This window comes from Hibiscus syriacus, unplaced genomic scaffold, assembly GCF_006381635.1.
Source record: "Hibiscus syriacus cultivar Baekdansim isolate YM2019G1 unplaced genomic scaffold, ASM638163v2 tig00110676_pilon, whole genome shotgun sequence".
NCBI lineage: Eukaryota > Viridiplantae > Streptophyta > Magnoliopsida > Malvales > Malvaceae > Hibiscus > Hibiscus syriacus.
Window position 1 is genome coordinate 2226792 of NW_024062820.1, and position 18323 is coordinate 2245114.

The 18323-nt window shown below is 33.3% G+C and overlaps 2 pseudogenes; both read left to right on the forward strand.

Annotated features, from left to right (window-relative positions):
• The first annotated feature begins 3845 nt into the window (after positions 1-3845).
• Positions 3846-5720, forward strand: LOC120137816 (annotated as a pseudogene).
• Positions 5721-7260: 1540 nt separating this feature from the next.
• On the forward strand, positions 7261-9264 carry LOC120137903 (annotated as a pseudogene).
• The last annotated feature ends 9059 nt before the right edge of the window (positions 9265-18323 follow it).

The following is an 18323-nucleotide window of genomic DNA, read 5'->3' on the forward strand; positions in this document are numbered from 1 at the left end:
TATTACAAATTGATCATTAATATTATCGTTTCTTACAAAATGGTCACTAACATTATCGTTTATTATAAAATGATCACTAAAAATTAACAACCGTTAACAAATCGTTACTGCAGTAATGGAATACTGACGTCAGCATATTTCTTCTCTTTATTCATAACCTATTAACCATGGAAATAGTACAAAGTTCAAAACAGAAGATATCCATGAGGAACATATATAATAAAATCAGAAAACATGACGACAAGCCCCCGCCCCCTCGTTTTTTTTTCTTTTTGGTCAAACTGAACCACACTCCGTGTACTTGTGTTTGTGTACGGAGCAGAAGAAGTTGAAGTAAGAAATATTCAACCAAAAGCACTAAGTTTGACTCAAAACCCAAAATGAGTTTCCTTTGTTCTTTAGTAGCAACAATTCAGCAGTTCCTAACATTGCATGCAAAAAATTATTATATCTGGTGCAAGGTTAATGGTAGGACAGCAAGAACATCTTACGTACACTTGTTCCTCCACGTGCATACATTAGCAATGTTCGACAGCCTCCACATATGAGTTGAGTCGTTTACATTCCTGCAGGATTAATGTAACGGGTTATCAAACCAAAAGATTCTTATCAAATATATTTCTCTCGTTCGTTAACATCAATCAGAATAAGAGGAATGTTAGTCGCCACCCCAGACTAATGTTATGTACCCTTGCTGTAATTAGTCCTCTTGTTTATGTAGAACAATTCTAGAATCTAGATAAGAAAACCACCATTAATATTAGAATTACCAGAGAGTTTTAGACCATATGTTAACAAGGGAAAAAGTTTTTAATGCCACTAAGTAAGAAGTAAGAACGTTGCAAAAATTTACCAATTTTATGAAGTAGACATCTTTTGAGTTTCAACTAATAATAATCATGTCAATAATACTGAAAACTAGAAACTGTTCACATCTTTTGAGTTTAAAAAATTGCTAGTTATTTTAAAGAAGAAGAACTGAGCCAGAAATGGAGGTGGAGTTAGGGTTAGAATTTGGAGATTTTAGGGATTTTGGGACTTTTTTTTTTGTAATTTTAGAAAAAGAAAGTTTTTTATGAACATTATATTTTTTAAAATTATTTCAAAATTATCGAAGTGTGATACATGTCTATTAACGGAATCTTTTAACGATCGTTATGTAATGGGCACCTAAAGTGATATTGTTTGTAAGGTTAGACACCCGAATCATTCAAAAAATCATATAAACACCTATTCATGATAAAAGACTATAATTTGAGTATTTATTTTATAATTAAGCCTTATTATTACTATTATTATACTAGGTAAGAAGTCACTCAAAATCTCTCGTTTACCTGCTTGTTGGGTGACCTGCTTGTTGGGTGAAGGTTGCCATAACACACTCATTTTGGTTTCAATCTTTTCATCTTTAATTTAATTGGGTAAATTACGCGTTTAGGTATTAAAACAAATCAAAATTGATCGGTTAGGTATTAAACGTGAAATTTACCCAATTTAATTTGCTGCTGATATTCCACCTCTACTCTTGTTTCTCCTCTCTCAACAATTCATTATGGCACATGGGACTAATGTGTTTTGGATTTTATTTATTTCATACAATTTTTAAACTCAAATTTAAATGTTCAAGTTGAATATTTAATAATTATAAATGATTCAAATTAATTATAATTTATAAATAAATAGATTAATCATGAAAAAACTATTTTTTCTTTAATAAATAGTGTTGCATAACTCAATTCTAATCCTGTTAAAATCAAGATAAATTTACTATACTAATATATACATATAATTTATTTCAATTTATAACTCCTTAAATTAAATAATAATTTATTATATCATAAAACATATAATGTCATTGCATGTGCTAAATTTTACTCTTTAATCGAGCTATAATTTTGTATTTATAAATGCAATTATATTATGTACTAGTTACACAATCAAGATATCAACCAACAATTTATTATCCCAAGATTTATTAATTATTGATATATCAAACTACGTAAGTTCTACACTCACCATTAAGAATATATTTTGAACATCACAATTGGACTTAATTTATATACAAACTTAAAATTATCTTTTTTAGTCCGTTTCAATGTATTATTATATCATACTAACATATTTATATTTTAACTCAAGTGTCAACTACAGTTAAGATAAGTTATTTTCGGAATTTTAGACAATATAAAAGCTCTAACATGAATTATATAGTGCCGTTTAACAAGATGCCGCTATATATACATCTTATTGCGGCGTTTGATTTAAGAACGCTACTATATTCATCTTGTTGCGGCATTTTTCTAAGAAACGTCACTAAAATATGGGTCTATAGTGGCGTTTGTTAAGAAATACTACTAATGTTATACTTTTGTGACGTTTTAACTATAAACTTCTCGATATGTAAAATCTTAGCAAATTTTACTATTAAAACGCTACTAAAAATGTCACTAAAAACATATTTTGTTGTAGTGAAATTATTTATCATATAACAAACAATCTTGCTAATTAGTTGAACCGATAGATAATCAACATATATTATTTCACAATCACTTTAAATTATTAAAAAATATTGATAAAAAAATATCGGAAGAGAGAGATATATATTCATAGAGGTCACATGGTAGTAGAAGATAATTTATTTTCAGAGTGGAACTCGGGCGTAGGTCTCGGTTTAAAACCACGATACTTGTACAGGCAAACATGTATCGTGTAATAATAATGTAAGTAAAGTTGCCTAGTTTTGTTTTTAGTATAATCATGAAATTATTCTAAACGTTTATATAAATTATTATTTTAATCCTTTTATTTTGAAGTATTTTAACTTTTTAGTATTCTAATCTTTGGTCAAAATAACTTGAGATTATTAATCGATAATAATAATATATATTATTGACGTGATAGTTTTATATATTAGTTTTCCTTATTATTATATTATACATGTTTGACTAATGATTTACTTGGATATTTTAATAAAAAAATTATACTGTTTGGAATTAAAATATTTCAAAAAAGGGTAAATTACACATCAACACCTAAGCTATTAATTTTGGTCTATTTTAGTACTTATACTTTAAATTAAAAAAAAACTATACTTAATGTTTAGTTTTTGTTTCATTTTAACACCCATTGTTAAAAACTTAATGGACGGACTGACGCGTCATAGCTCCAGGGACCGACGACCAATCTGAATGGTGGACTACGAGAGAATGACGAGTCGATCAACATGGTTCAATTTCAGGCCAATCAGATGGTTGACTATAGAGATCGGGGATGAAGAAGTACAAGAGTCCATCGTCGATTTGAGGAGATTGAGATATTTTTCGATGAAACGGATGCCAAAATCACGTTCAAGGGATTGAGAAAGGTGTGAACTGGAAAGAATGAGCCTCATCGATCGACGGATGTGAAAGTCGGTGATTGTAGACGCGGCGGCGGATGGCGAGCCCGTCCATTAAGTTTTTAATGAATGGGGTACTAAAATGAAACAAAACTAAATGATTTTGAAAAAAAAATATTTAAGTACTAAAACGGACTAAAATTAATAGATTAGGTACTAAACATGTAATTTACCCAAAAAGTATATTAACTAAACGACTATTCATATAAATTTTGTGGGTAATTTTATCATTGTGCCTTTGTTTGTTTGTTTTTTTAATGAAAATTTGTTTAAATATTTTTGGGTGGAAAACCGAAATGCCAACCAACATTCTCCATCTTCAAATCGTTGTTTCTTAATTTCCAATTCATCGTCCAAAAACAGAAACCGAAAGCCCCATTTGAACTGCCTTAGCCATTAGATGAAGCTAAAGCTAAGCCCTTTGATCTTCCACCATTGATAAAGGAAGATCTTTTTAAATAACATGGGTTTAGAGCTGCAAAAACCCAGAAAGAAACGAGGAGGAAGAGAAGCAGATGAGGGTATTACACAAAGGCAGACAATCTGATAAAAGCTTCTTCTTTTTCAAGTATTACAAATGGCTTCTTTGGTTTTCTTTTACCCTCTACTTCCTCACATCATTCTTCATTACAAACAAGCCTATCCCTTTGTCGGGAACCCGTGTCTCCGGTTCGAAATCTTCTCGTGTCCTGTTTGAATCCGCCAACAAAACTCGTCACAAATCGAAACCCAAACCCGTAAACCCTGGTTCGTCTTCTTCATCTATAGTTTTCCATTGAAGATCAAAGCTTTTTTTTACTGTTTTTGTTTGTTCATTTGACAGCTTCGTTTAAAGTCTTGAAGATATATATATACGAATTACCATCGGAGTACAACGAGGATTGGCTTTCGAACAAGCGATGCAGCAGCCACTTGTTCGCCGCCGAGGTGGCCGTTCATCGGGCGCTGATGAACACGTACGAGTTGAGAACGTTCGACCCGTACGAGGCTGATTTCTTCTTCGTCCCTGTCTACGTGTCGTGCAACTTCAGCACCGTTAATGGCTTCCCGGCCATCGGCCACGCTCGATCTCTTATATCTTCCGCCGTTCAACTCATCTCCTGCTACCCTTTCTGGAACCAGTCCCAAGGTTCCGACCACATCTTCGTTGCCTCCCATGATTATGGAGCTTGCTTTCACGCCATGGTACGTAAAGCAACCATGATTTTTCAAAAAGGATGTATTAGAGTGGTTTTTTATTCCAGTTTTTTTACCATTTTTTTGTATGAAGGAGGATAGAGCTGTTGATGATGGGATCCCGGAGTTGTTGAAGAAATCGATAATATTACAAACTTTCGGGGTTGATTACAAGCACCCTTGCCAGGACGTTGAACATGTTGTTATTCCGCCGTATATCCCGCCGGAAAGTGTACGGAACACCCTGGAGAAGTTTCCCGTGACCGGGAATCGAGACATCATGGTGTTTTTCCGGGGAGAAATGGAGGTGCATCCCAAAAACGTTAGTGGGAAATTTTATAGCAAGTAAGTCAGGGAAATCAAAGTCTTAATATTAAACTTTAATCATGAGTATGCATTTAGTATCTAAACTAATAATTTTTATCTATTTTAATATTTAATTTTTTTATTTTTAAAACTTATACTTTATTTAGTTTTTATTTTATTTTAGTATTCGTCATTAAAAATTTTACACGATTGATACTTAAACTATTAGTTTTGGTCCGTTTCAGTGCATAACCTTTCAATTTTTTAAAAATTTAACGTTAAATTTTGACAAAGTTATTAAAATAAAACAAAAATTAAATATTATAATGATGAATACTAAAATGAAACATAATTTTAAAAAAATTAAATGTTTAGATATTCAAACATATCAAAACTGATAATTTAAATACTAAATACATAATTTACCCTAATCATTATATGGTTACGAATGCTGTGTTTTGGCATCAATCAGGAAGGTGAGGACGGAAATCTGGCGGAGGTACAACGGTGACCGGAGGTTTTAATTGCAAAGACACAGATACGCCGGTTACCAGTCGGAAATTGTACGGTCGGTGTTTTGTTTGTGTCCACTGGGATGGGCGCCATGGAGTCCTAGGCTCGTTGAGTCCGTGGCTTTGGGGTGCGTGCCGGTAATCATAGCAGACGGTATACGATTGCCTTTCGCCTCCGTGGTGCGGTGGCCGGCGATTTCACTCAGGGTGGCGGAAAGGGACGTCGGGGAGTTAGGGACGATCCTGGACGGCGTGGCGAGAACCAACCTGTCGACCATACAGAGGAACTTATGGAAACCTTCAGTCGGCAAAGCCTTGGTGTTCAATGAGCACATGCAAGAAGGGGACGCCACGTGGCAGGTCCTCGATTCTCTTTACAATAAATTGCACATGTCGTACAGGAGGTCGACGGCGAGGGTTTCGAGCCAATAGAAATGACCGGCTACGGTTGTTGTCCGCCCAACGTGGCGGACGGTTGGGCTGAGAGGGCGTTTCTATACGGTGGTATTTTTACGCCGTGGTATTTTTGTTTTTGTTTTTTCCCTTGAAATATTAGTGGCGAGGTAATACTTAATTATTTGAGAGTGGCCTTGCTTGGTTTGTTTGTACAAATGGTTATTTTTGTTTCTTATCTTTTTTTTTTTTTTGGAGCATTTTATCCTCTAAACATTTCATTTTGAAGCAAGTTCATGTGTAATTTCACTTCAGTAAAAAACTACTTTTAGATTAAACTACAATTATATTTAATTACATATATATTTATAAAAATATTTATAAAAATATATTTAAAAATAATTTTTGATGACACTACATTACACATGGGCTTACCATATCAATAGGAAACGTTGACCGTTAGTAAACTAACGATTTCCATCAACCCGTGGGACATTTTGCTCCAAAATAAAAAGTTGAGACTAAAATACTAAAAACAAAAGGATAAGAGGCAAAGTGATTATTTAGACAAATAGTGAGAGTAATTTTGTTATTATGCCATTTTATTATGACTAGTGGATCCATGAGCAAACTTTTCTTGTATTGATTTTCATGGAATCATTTCAATTATTTTCTTCTTCAATTGAAGTAATATTTTTCTTCTTCTTTTAATCACTCATTTAAGTGACTTTTCTTTTTAGACTAAGATTTGATATTTCCAAATAAGATATCTATTTTTTTGTAGATTCTTTATACGACATTTTAATCTAAAATAGTAAATTTTGTTTTGACATCTTTAGTTTCTAAATATATATAAGGATTTATTCATTTTATTATTTTTTTAAAAAATAAACTAAAATTTAATCTCTTCATAAACTACTATAAGTTATTTGATTAGTCCTTGAACAAATTAAGATTAACAAATATGACTCTGAACCTGGACTAGTTCAATTTAATCCATAAAACGTTTAATCCATAAACTTTATTTTTTTCTAAATCATACCTAAAGTTTAGTTTTTATTTTATTTTAGTACCTCACCGTTAAAAACTCTAGTTTTTGTTTCATTTTAATACATGTTCGAAATTTAATGTTAAATTTTGAAAAGATTAAAAGTTTAGGTACTAAAATGGACCAAAATTAATAGTTTAGGTACTAAACATGTTTAGTTTATAACGACATATACTAAAATGAAATGAAAACTAAATATCAAGCATGATTTTATAAAAATTAAAAGTTGTACTAAATGCATAATTTATCCTAGTTAATTTTGAGAGGGCATTTCAGAACACCGAAGCAAAGGACATGGGCACATTGAACAATGAGAAACATTTTTTTATTAAGACCAAATTAGAACATTTAGCAAAGTAAAAAAGACATTTGTGCAATTAACTCATTTTCTAACTGGACCGACCTGTGAAATCCAAGTCGGGTTTAAACCCCAAAAAGTCAATATATAATGATAAAGCAAAACTAGGGTTTTGTGTTTGTCTCTCTCTTTCGCATTTCCGTACGAAGAACAAAAGCTTTCAGCGGAAACAGCCTCGTCCAGCAAAAAATAAAAATAAAAAAATGGTTAGTTCACTTCATAAGCTTGGATTTGTTCTGATTGTTCACTTATTATTTCGATTTTCATTCAAGATTTGATTTATGAGTTTGTTGAATCACAGTAAAGTGTACATTTTTGCATTTTTTGCAGCAATTATTCATATAAAAATGAAAAAAAAAACACTTAATTTTGTTTTGAAATGTTGATTTTGGCTGCTGGATATTTTTGGGTTGTTCACAAAATTTATTTTTAGATGTCTAATGACTGTTGGATGGCGATACTGGCATTATACTTCTAAATTTTTGTTTTAAATGTGATGGAGAAATAATAAATTTAGTTGCTGAAAGGGGAATGTTAGATCAAATGTTTGTATTTTCCTTATTGTGTGATTATCAATGATTTCGTTTTTTGAATGTGTGAACTGTCCTTTGTGTTAAATTTGAGTCAAAATTTTTCCTTTGTATTTTCCTTACAGGCTAGAGGGTTGAAGAAACACTTGAAGAGGCTCAATGCCCCTAGGCATTGGATGCTTGACAAGATTGGCGGCGCATTTGTATGTTATCTTTAACTTTTCTTTTTGGATTCCTTACCAGTTTGATGCCCTTGTGTTCTGATTCTGAGTTATTAATATTTGATCATTCAGGCTCCGAAGCCATCGTCCGGACCACACTAGTCGAGGGAATGCTTGCCGCTCATTCTAATTCTACGGAACAGATTGAAGTATGCTTTGACATACAGAGAAGTGATTGCCATTCTTATGCAAAGGCATGTCATGGTAGATGGGAAGGTTAGGACAGATAAGACCTACCTGCAGGGTTTATGGGTATGTTGGATTTGCCATTGTGTTTTGATTAATTAGTTGTATTTTTAATCATATTAGGAACTCTTAAAAAGCTAGAATTTAATGTCTAAGATTTCTTCACGTCTTCAATACCATGCCTTGAAGTACTCGTATTAGACATTTGATGCATATTTGGATTTATGGGGATATGATCCTCCAAGTTCATGTAAAAATTTGGTAAAGTTAAAGATACTCATATTAGAAACATACCCGTATTCGACATTCACATTAAAGTCTGAATTATGTAGCTTAAAGCATTTTGCGATTATTGTCTCTGGATCGCTATTTTTATGCTCGGTTTTGAACTTTATGGGTTAATACCTATACCTTGTACTTCAGTCTTGCTGAAATTCATGGGTCTTCCCTTATTTTCTTATACTAGATGTTGTGTCAATTCCCAAGACAAATGAGGACTTCCGCCTCTTATATGACACTAAAGGTCGTTTCCGCCTTCATGCCATCACTGGTGATGAGACCAAGGTTTGTATGGAAGGACTGTTGTCTTTATATTTCTTGTTGTATCCTCTAATGTTGTTGATCGAATTTTCTTTATACCGTTGAGTATCTCAAAAATGATTGACCTAATTTTGTTGATCTTGTACTTTGCAGTTTAAGCTTTGCAAAGTTAGGTCTGTCCAATTTGGCCAGAAGGGTATTCCATACCTCAATACCTACGATGGACGCACCATCCGCTACCCGGACCCTTTGATCAAGGCCAACGATACCATCAAGCTCGACTTGGAGAGCAACAAAATTGTCGACTTCATTAAGTTTGATGTCGGGAATGTTGTCATGGTCACTGGAGGAAGGAACAGAGGACGTGTTGGAGTGATTAAGAACAGGGAGAAGCATAAGGGTAGCTTTGAGACGATCCACGTGCAAGATGCAGCTGGGCACGAGTTTGCGACTCGTCTAGGCAACGTCTTCACGATCGGTAAAGGAATAAAGCCATGGGTTTCCCTTCCTAAGGGCAAGGGTATCAAGTTGTCGATCATTGAGGAAGCAAGGAAGAGGCTTGCCGCCCAGGTTGCTGCTTAAGCCTACCTTGTCTAGAGTTGTTTGTGCCAAAAGAATTAGCCTTGAATGATAGGGTTTATGGATTTGCTTTTAGTAACTTCTTTCTCTTTTGAAATTTAGTTTCATTCCTCATTTGGTTTATGTTGCATTTTAACTATCATTTTTGCATAATCTTATTGCAAAACTGTGTTGTTTTGCTCGGATTTGCAGGCTCTTTTCCTTTACAAACTAAACCAGACCCTCTCTGTTATCTTAAAGTTTCTTTAGGCATCCACTGATAATGGTTTAATGAGGTTTTAGATACATGCATAAATTAGTTTTTAGATACATGAAATATTTAATTTTCAAATAATAAGAAACATAAGTATATAACATACAAAAAAAAAATATGAAGAAAAAAAATGTATTGTATATGGTTATAAAAAACCATTTAAATTGAAATCAAATAATAACATAAATAGAAATTTGAAAATTTGATTCAACTTGACTTATAAAGTCGACTTGAAAAAATTTTAACTCATCAAACACTCACCCCTAGCTACCATACTTTGAAATACAACACAAATAGAGACAGTTTCCAGTTCATACTCAAAATGATTCAAACACCATTAGGCTTTGTCCATAACAGAGCCAGTTTCATTGACCTCCAAAGAGGGAATGCTTTAGCCATCAACCATAGCCAAATAGAACAAAGAAAGCCCAGTTGTGTCTCAAAATTTCACACCAGTTGTCCATGTACCTTGCACACTAGGGTGTTTAGTTACATGCCTTGTTTTCAATTTCACCACCTTTCTTCCCAAAGCGTTTTAGTTGAATGAAGAAGGATGTCGTCAGGAGTCACGCATCATCATAACGTATGCATTACGTCGGGGAAACAGTAGCTTACTGTAAAAGCCCTTCAAATGAAAAAAAGAAAAAGGCTGGGAAAAGTGCTTCACTGTATTTCTTTTGCACCCAAAATACTCGAATTACTCGAAAATTTTCAAGTTCAATCCGAGTTGTAAAATCTATTTAAATTAGAATCAAATGATATCATAATATTATAAATATTTAAAATTAAAATTTAAACAGAAAATTTAAAAAATTGTCTCGACTCGAAAAAAATCAAGTCAACTTCGAATTGTAAAATAGGTCTCGTCAACTCGAATAATTCGAAATTTTTGACTCGACTCAATCGAACGCTCACCCCTAAATGTTAATATACATGTGTGTACCCTAAAAAATATTTCTAGATCCGCCTGCAAATAATTATATGCACTGTATTTGATTTGCAGATAAGAGTTAACAATTAGGTGGTTTTTCTAGGCATGAATTTTACAAAAAAAAAAAAACACTAAAACAAACAAAATAATTATCATCTTGGACACTCAGAGAATCCCATCAAGTCTTTACCTCTTCTGTTGTAGTTCTCTATCCATCATTGTCTTCAATATGAACTTGATGCACACGTATTATACGTTCCTCATACTCTGATCTTCCATTGAAAGAAACCAAGCTATCAACATAAGCAATAATTTGCATTGTTTCTTGAAAAGCATGGATGCCGTGATTTTTAATATATCGTGTGGAGGGATCGTTCATGATCTGAGCTTTTCAGAAACAATTCGACGTCTTTCTAATCCCCCGAAGGTCTCTCAATTCCATGAACAGATTCGATGATAAATTGTTTAGTCCATGATCCATTAGTCAACTTGTTCCTTCTGTTGAGATACATATGCATGTTCATCATCTTTAATATAATCAACAACAAATCTTACAATTTTGTAGTCATCAGTAAGATCGAATTATTCAAGTCCTCGAGGATATGTTCATTTTTGTATCATTGATTTTTAGCGATTATGGGAAAATATTCCATTAGTTCATATGGCCTCTTCTGAAGCATTATATGATCGTAAGTATAAGATTCTGTTGTGTCGAATAGAACTCAGAAAAAGGAAGTTAATATGACCAGATTCGATCGAGGAGGAAGTTCAGTTGATACGAGATAGACCGAGCATTGACGACAAATCTATTCAGAGTCGTTAGAGTTTGTATTTTTCAAAGATGATTTGCTTGGAAGAGTCTACAGGCATATCACCGTGAACCGACTTTCTTGTTTCTACGGACAGTGACCAACAGTTTAAAGGATAATTGCGTGTCTGAACGGAACAGGGTTTTGAAATTTCCTTTCATGTTTCGGTTAAAGTTGTTAAAATCAATTAATCATGCATACGGAATCAATTAACACATCTTGATAGGATAATTAAATTAACCAAATCAAACTCATGACATAATTATTAGGAACTACAGTAAAAAGAAATGAAAATTTCCTTGATGATTCCATTATGATAGTTGAATATCCCCAAAAGTAAGAAATAATAAATGTTATACAGTGTCAATACTGTATAATCCTCAATTTGCCTTGTGATGATATCATGACTTGTTTGATTCTTGATGAAATAATCATAATCCCAAATCAGATAGTGTTTTTGTTTTCTTTTTAAGAGAGAAAAAGAGATAGCCTTGAAAAAAAATTGTTTGCTACGTGAGTTTTTTAAATCACAAAATAACTGAAAGACCCCTCTACTTTTTAGTTACACGTATCACTACTCAAACTTATATTTTCACAGTATGAGACGGAGAGATTTACATATGATAATTGCCTCCTTAATATACATTAATCATCATCTTGTGTACAACAACAACAATTACCAATTACTTAAATATCTTAAAAATCAAAATTTATAACATTCTCCTACTTGATTCATATATAACAAGTATATAACATATTAACATAATTGGAGCTCACTTGAATAATGTAATATACAAGTCACAATTTCGTAAGAACTAAACCGACTGAATCATGGCGGTCACGGGCTTGGCAAACGTCCTGATTCCTTCCATGTATTACAGGTCAACCCAATTCAAACAGACACGATTTAATAAAATAGACACCCAAAAATATCTTATGCGACAATGTCTTAAAATTAGATCCAACACCTATGATCATAACAAAATATGCATAACTGAAATATGCTTCATAGATAAGCAAAATCCAAACAAACATCGATATTTAGAGTATCAAACAAACATAAATGTGCAAGACATATATACATACATGTATGACTAATCATATGCTATACAAGGACTTCGCGACAACTCCCATTTCACTAACATGGACAACAAATGTCTTAGGAGCTAGTCCTTTAGTCAACAGATCCACAATCATATCATTGGTGCCAATGTGCACTATTTGAACATTTTGATTTTGTACATCTTCTTTGGCAGATAGATACTTTAAATCCATATGTTTGGCACCCTTGGAGTATCTATCGTTCTTAGAGAAGAATATAGCTACCACATTATCACAATAAATCATCATCGGTTTAGAAATGGTACCAATGATGCCTAAACCATCAACAAAATTACGCAACCATAACGATTGAACTATAGGTTCAAATCATGCTACAAATTCAGCCTCCATAATGGAAGTAGCAATAACATAATGCAAACCACTCTTCCATGAGATAGCTCCATCAGCTAGAAGGAACACATAGCCAAATGTGAACTTTTGGGTATCCGAACATTCGGCATAGTTCGAGTCCAAGTAACCAATAACCTCAAGGTTACTAGTTCTTCTATATGTGAGCATGTGATCCTTAGTGCCTTACAAGTACCTTAAAACTTTCTTTGCAGCTCTCCAATGAATCAGTTCAGGATTTGATTAATAACAACCTAACATACCGACCGTAAAGCTTATATCCGGCCTAGTACAAGTCTGAGCATACATCAAACTCCCGACTAAAGAAGCATAAGAGATATTATCCATTTTTTTGTGCTCCATGTCGTTCTTGGGACATTGGGACAGACTGGAATTGTCTCATTTTTTGAGGAAAAATGGACTAGGTGTGGACTAGGTGTGCATGATTTCATCTTAAATCTTTTTAGAACTTTGTTGATGTAAGCTTTTTGAGACAATCCCAAAATTCCTTGTAATCTATCTCGAAAGATTTTTATTTCGATCACATAGGAAGCCTCACCCATATCATTTATCTCAAAGTTGCTAGAAATGTAGCCCTTAACATCATGCAATAACCCACGATCACTAGCGGCAATAATAATATCATCTACATATAACACAAGGATTATAAACTTGTTTCCCACAACCTTCCTATAAATACATCGGTCAACAGTCATTTTTACAAAGTCATATAACAATACATTATCATTAAACATCAAGTATCATTATCGAGAAGCTTATTTTAATCCATAAATTGATTTCTTCAACCTACATACCAAATTTCTTTCACTTGTGGTCTCAAAACCTTAAGGTTGATCCATATATACACCTTCTTCCAAATATCCATTGAGAAAAGTTGTTTTAACATCCATTTGGTGAAGCTAAAGATCAAAATGAGCCACCAAAGCCATTACAATCCTTAAAGTGTCCTTTCTAGAAACCAGAGATAAAGTCTCTTTATAGTCAATGCCATCATTCTAAGTGTAACCTTTGGCAACAAGTTTGGTTTTGTACCTCTCGACATTTCCCTTAGAGTCTCGTTTGGTCTTAAAAACCAACTCATAGCTGACTCTTTTAGAATCCTTTGACAATTCTGTCATTTCTTAAACATTGTTATCATCTATAGATTTTAACTATTCCTTCATGGCCATCAACCACTTATTAGAATTTTCACCATTCATGGATTGGTCAAAAGAGATTGGGTAATTATCAATGCTCAAGCTACTTTCATGCTTAAGTGTATAAACTATATACTCACTTGAAATAGTCGATCTTTTCTCTCTAGTAGACTTCCTTAATGTTATTTTTTCTTAAGGTTGCACTTGCTAATTAACTTGAGCATTTTCTTCATATTCTTGAACAATGACATGCATAATTGGATTTTGAGCATCCATTTGTTGTTGTTCCGTATTCATGCCTTGTGGTCGTGTTACAATAAGAGAAACATCAACTTGAGATGAATCACTTGATGAGTTTTGGTCCATCAATGACTCTCTTATATCTACATTACGTGCTCCCATACTCTCAAGAATTTTTTCATTTTAAATGAAGCAAGCATTTCCAAACTCTACAATTCTAGTACTATGGTTAGGACAATAAAATCAATACCCTTTTGACCTCTCCAGATATCCAATGAAATCACCACTAATGGTCCTGGAATTCAAATTATTTTCATGTAGATTATATATCCTTACTTCGGTTTGACAATCCACACTTGAAGATGTCTTAAATTAGGCTTCCCATATGTCCACAATTCATAAGGTGTCTTAAGAATTGCTTTACTAGGTACCCTATTCAATATGTATGCGGCAATCCTCAATGCATACATCCACAATGAAACAGGTATAAAACAATCATTCATTATACTTCTCACCATCTCCATCAATGTACGATTACGCCTTTCCGCGACACCATTTTAAGTGGTGATTTAGGTATAATATACTACGTATAAATGCCCTAAAACATCCAACCTAGAAATAGAAACAAGATTTCTAGAGCAATCTGGAACATATAGACACTTCTCGAGATCAAGGTAATAACTCGTATCTAACACAATTCTATATGTCCCTAAACCTTCAATTCTAACCTTTATTTTGTTTCCTATAAATAGAAAACTTTCACTTTCCAGCATTCAGTGGATATTTAGGTAACCCTGCATAACATTAGAAACATGAATGGTTGCAATAGTATCAAGCCACAAAGTATTAGAAGGTACCTCAATTAGATTTGATTCAAAGCATATAGAAATAAAATGTATACCTCTCTTTTCAAACCATGATTTTCTCTTTGAGCAATCAGTCTTCTTCTGCCCAGGTTTGTTGCAAGAGAAACATTTAAGTATTTTTTCAACCCTCATTGCCCTTTACCGGGTTACACCTTAAATGGTTGCTTTCCCTTGTTCTTCCATTTCTTACTTGGAGCTTTGCCGCCACTAAAACCAACATTTGAATTAACACAATAGGCAAAGTTGGTTTGGGGAAGGTTATCCTTAAGGTCTTCATTTTTCCTTTCCTCCTCTTGTAAGATCATGACCTTAGTATCCGAAAGAGACCATTTTTCCTTAAGTTGGTTGTATGTTATCTGAAATTGCTTGAAATCGCATGATTTCAGCATGAAATCAACCAAACCCTCTCACCAAGATCCATATCCAAACTTTTAAGTCGGTTGTAGGTATTCACCATATGAGTAATGTGTTTCTCTATTGACTGAGTTATAATGTACTCTTTATTAAAAAAATCATCAATAAGAGCAGTAACAACATACTTATCCACAATGTGTATCATAGTACATTTCTTAATTTCAACCACAAATTACCACACATTCTCAGTCTTGGGCTGGGAAGGCTTAATATTAGGCACTGTGTTAAGCTTAAGAAAACTCATCATAAGCCTATTCGATCTCTCCCAGTTCTCATACAGTTTTTTGTCTGCCTCCAGACTAGTATTAGTCGGTTTAGTGGGCTCATCCATAACTAGAGCTAAATCGAGTCCAAAAAGGCCAACATTTAGCTTGACATATTCGATCCAATCATCATAGTTCTGCCCATTAAACTTGATACCATTAGCAGTCATATTTGACATAGTAGAGATCACTACAAACATTTACATCTTACATATTAATTGCTTTGAATTTAAACCACAATTCATACTATAACATATACCAAAACATTACATTTAAATTCACCTTTGGGCTAAATCTAAACACAACCAACAATCATCAAACATGTATCATTCCTATAACATATATAAGGTCAATCATTAAGTTTACTTTAACATAAAAGCCATCTTTGGATGCAACTTATATATTAATTAAACAAAGTTCATAACCTACTTCAATTGTTATTAACCTTGAGTAAGATATACCTTTTGGGTAATCGTATAATTACATGTTAATAACTATAAATGTTTATTATTATTAAATGTCATTTATGATGCTATATCAAATAAACATTTATAAACATAATATAAATCATTTAATGAATTTCGAGTGGGCCACTTTGGTGACTAACGCACTCACTAAAACATTAAAGATTTAAATCATGATCTAAAATTTATTTGATGTGATCCTACACTTTCCACAATAGCAAAGTTCTAATGTGCACCAGGCAAGTTCTACTATGAACGATGACCCATTCAACTTATGGGGAACATCAACTATGGGGAAGCCGGGAATGCTCTAAAGTTGGACTTATTGAAGAACCCTAAAATAGTAGCCATGAACTATGCCACCTCGTTTAAGGCTTCATTATGGTGCTAGATGAATGCCTCAGCTAAGGATTTAGAGCCTTGGAGCTATTAACGACTAACTCGAATGTGGGGTCGATGAAGAAATATAAAAGAGGGTTTAACGTAAAATCCATTTTTACATCGGTTATTGTAAACGATTCAACATCGATCCTGGACCCAAAATGTCTTGTTAGAGTTTTTGAGTTGTTCTTCGACGTAGGAGATATAGAAGGCTCCAAGTTCGGTTGTGTAGAATAAATTTACTACTATAAGGTTTCTTTTAAGAGACCTGCTAAAGAATAAAGGGAAACTTACATACTTTTTTATATTTCCCTAATATGTTTTAAGTTAATAATTGATTGGTGTTCATATTCTATACATATAATGTAAAGCCTCGAATCCCGGTTAGAAGTATTGGCTAACCCGAGATGGGCATTGGTTTAATTCCTTAGCTTGTAGGAAACCTTTACCCAAATTAAAGAGTATTTGGGTTTGAAGTAAGCCCAATAGAGATTAAAAATAGTGTTTTTAATCTGCAGACAAAATTGGATGGAAAAAGGAAACAATTATACCCTTGTTTAAAAATAAAGCTAAAATCCTTTAATTAAAGTTGATTTTACGTCTGTTTTCCCTTCCTCATTTTCTCAACTCCCATTTGTCATTTTCTTCTTCCAAGGCTTCACATTCTTTCTTAGAAAACTTGAGTAAAGGTGGGAACTTTAGTTTATCTCCAGTTTATCCCTTTAAACCAAGGTAAGAACCATATTCGACTCTTTCAAAGCTTTATTTCAAGCCCACTCTTGCAAGGTTTAGTGATGGGTGCCAAAAATGGGTTTTTGAATAGGTTTAAGGAATTCAAAGTATCTAGCTCGTTTTTAGTGATTCCTATCTATAGAAAGTGTTTTTAAACCCTTCTTAGACTTCACTTTCACTAGTAATCTTTGTTTTGAATATTGTTCAGTGAGGGAGGTTGGAGAAAGCTCCAAAGCTAAAGGGAATGAGAAATTCACCCTTGGTTGAGTATTGGGTGTTTTCAGCAGTTTAGCATCAAAGGTAACTCACTCTTGACTCAACTATACCATATATATGTCATTTAGATGAAATGTAGTAGGTTGCATAAGCTTGAAGCATTCCCATGGTAGATTTCATGTTTTAGAGTTATAAACATGCCTAAGGCCCTATTTATGCTTCTTTGTATCTTTATAAAACATTAATAATGTTTGGGGATCTCACTAAGGTCTTTGGGATAGTAAAATATGAGTTTTTTCACCTATTTTATGCTCTTTACAGGTTGAGTTTTGATACTAGAAGGATATTATCGAAACTTGTTCTTTTTCTCGGGTAAACTCATGAGTTTCTGGGTAAGAGTATCGATACTATTTCAAGAGTTTCGATAATTTGGGTCATAGTTTCAAAACTCCAAAAAAGTTTCGAAACAAATAAGAACAGAATGTTTAAAAGTATAAATACTTATATAAAGTATCAATACTTATATAAAGTATCAAAACTTTTGCAGGAATATCGATACTCTTTGGTTAATATCGATACTTTCAGTCTGTTTTGGACAAAAAGACCAGTTTTTGAGGGAATTAGAATCGAGGTAACCAACACTTCAGTATATCCTCAAATAAGAATTCAAGCGAGAATAATAATTAATATCATAACAGTAGAAACAAAAATAGCTAGGTTTACATAAAACTAGCATTGGTTGACGCTCGGGAAACAATCAAAACACCCGAGTTCCTTTTAGCATAAATACGACACTCAGTGGATCCAAATCAGTGTCACGACACTATAACAGTCGACTGGGCGCATATGCCCAAGACTTGATGAAGTAAGTTGGTTGGTGTACATTCCGATGCAAAATTGTG